The following is a 2,553-nucleotide window of genomic DNA, read 5'->3' as shown; positions in this document are numbered from 1 at the left end:
AAGATATGTATTAAAGATACATTTTGTTAGTCAATGTTTTGTAATAATACTGTTTCTAGTATTATGAGTATGGGAAAATGTGAATTATATGTATATGGGATTATGAAGGTTGTTACATTTTGGATMTGTTGTTCGACGGTTGTTGTGCTAGGGTTTCTGCCGGCTGTTTCGATTCTGGTAAGGTTGAACCCTATCTTGGGTTTAATCTCCTTCGCTTTGGTTGTGGTTGATTGTCTCGGTATTAGGATTGCTAAGAGATATCAGTTTTCTGGCTTGTTTTTCTTGCGATTTGTGCTTCTGCCAACTGCGTTTTCTGTGTGGTGGCGGGATTTTKTTGCTGCTGTTATTTCTGCTGTCCATGATCTGGTTGGTTTGTTATTAGTTTTGCCGTTGGTTTGTCTCTTTTTGTGTGGTTTGCATCTGGTGATTACCTTCTGGTTTTCTAGGTTTCTTYTGCTGCTGTTTACGGCTGGTTATTTGGATTAGTTGATAACTCTTGGATTCGATTTTCGTTTGACCTGCTGAAATTCATTATTTTATGTGGTGTGCGGCTTGGTTACTGTTTGCTGCAGCTGTTGGTTTGGGTTATAGAATTCTTCCAATCTCAGCTCCTGTTTTGTGGTTGTTTGTTGTCCTTTGTGTGAAGTTTTAAGCTGCTGTTAGTACGGTTATACTGCTGGTTTGGTTCTAGATCTGTGTTGGGGTTTTCAAAAGCTGATCACAKATTTTCTGTGATTTTATGTGCCTCTAGAATTGCTATTTCCTTACTGTTCTGTTCTCGTCTACAGCAAGAGWTTTTGGTTGTGGACTGTCTTCCAGGTTTGCTGTCTACAGTCATTGGCTGCTGCTTGGGATTGGTTTGTTGGTTCGCTGGCTTTTTGATCCTAGCAGTTGGGAATTTTGCTGCTGGTTTTATYTGGGGCTACTGTTTTCTTATGCTGCTGACTTTCTCGTGGGCTGTTTATTAGGCTGTTTTGGTTTACTCAACTGCTGCCCATATACCTGCTGTTTTATCTTAAGCTGCTGCTTGTGGGTTGTTTGYTGTTTTACTCTGATTTGGTTTGCCTTTTTATCCGTGATTTATTCCCGGCTTGCTTCTTATTTTCTATTTCCTATGTGCATTCTAAGTGTTTYTGTGGTCTTCGTCACTCTTGTTGAATTCCCTTGATAGATATTAAGCACCCTAGTATCTAGGGTCTTCGTCTATCCTATTAAGGGCACTATACAAAAGTTTCAGCACCACGSCTTCTTAGAATGTACCATGGAAATGGGGGATGAATCAGTTCAACCTTCTGATCCTAATGGAATTTCGGTTTTTGAGAGACTTTCACATCTTGAAAATGATTCGGCTGTTAACTTGCCTATGGGTTCGGAGGGTTTGGTTAGAGACAAGTTAAACTTTGCAAAAGCAGTGGGACGATCGATTGATACGAACTTAAACTTCTTCCCATTAGCTGATAAAAAGCAGGTTAGTGTGAAAATCCCTATTGAAATGGCTAAGGAAGCTGCTAAAGCTTATAATTCGGTTTTGTATGGTTATTTTTTGGGCCCGCGTATACCATTTCCCTTAGTGAAAAATTTCGTCAAATTGGCGTGGGGAAAATATGGTTTTAAAGATGCTATGTTGAATGAGAATGGTATTTTCTTTTTAAAGTTTAATGATGTTGGAGGATGTGACCAGGCCATTGAAGTAGGCCCGCTAATGATGAGAGGTATACCTCTTTTTGTTCATTGTTGGGATCCTTCWAAGGGGTTAAGGAAACCGGAACACACTTCCTGCCCTCTATGGGTAAAATTRCACAACATCCCACTAGTTGCTTTCAATAAAGAGGGTGTCAGTCGTATTGCTAGTGTCTTGGGGGTTCCGAAACAGATGGATTCATGTACGGCGTCAATGTGTTAAAAGCCTTGGGGTCGGCCAGGTTTTCCTAAAGTATTGGCTGAGGTTTGGGCTATTGGTGAACTGAAAAGACAAATTGAGGTTGAAATTCCAAACCTCAACGGAGGAGAAGCTGAAAGTGTGCAAATACATGTAGAATATGTATGAGAACCGRTTCAATGTTCCCATTGCCAAGTCTTTGGTCATAAAATTTTGTCTTGCGCTAAAGCTGCTAGCTTGAACAAAGGTAAGTAAGTCGATGGGACGAAAGATTCCGAAGGATTTATTAGAGTGGAAAAGAAGCAATGGCGTGTCAAATCCGGAGGCAAGCCCAAGCAATTTGTTCCACGGCAAGATAATGTAATGGCGAGGCMTGTTCCTCTTTCGGAGACCTTGGTTGCCAGCACCTCGGGTAAAGAGCGGATGGTAAATCRAAATATGGGCACTACTACTATTGAACCTTCTGACCAATCTGGAAATAATGTGAAGAATATCACAAAAGATTCAGGTACGCATTCTGTTGTTGTAGGTTCTAGGTCTTCTTCTACCCAATCTACCCATTCTACCCATTCTATGACCAACTCTACCCCTCTTCTTGATTCTGTGGTTAAAAACTTTTGGTTGCCCCGGAGAGGTGTGATGCGTGAGCCAATATTGGCTTCTAACAAATTTGG

The sequence above is a fragment of the Cynara cardunculus genome, assembly GCF_001531365.2.
Source record: "Cynara cardunculus var. scolymus isolate 2C chromosome LG 9, CcrdV1, whole genome shotgun sequence".
Lineage (NCBI taxonomy): Eukaryota > Viridiplantae > Streptophyta > Magnoliopsida > Asterales > Asteraceae > Cynara > Cynara cardunculus.
This window is presented reverse-complemented; position numbering follows the sequence as displayed.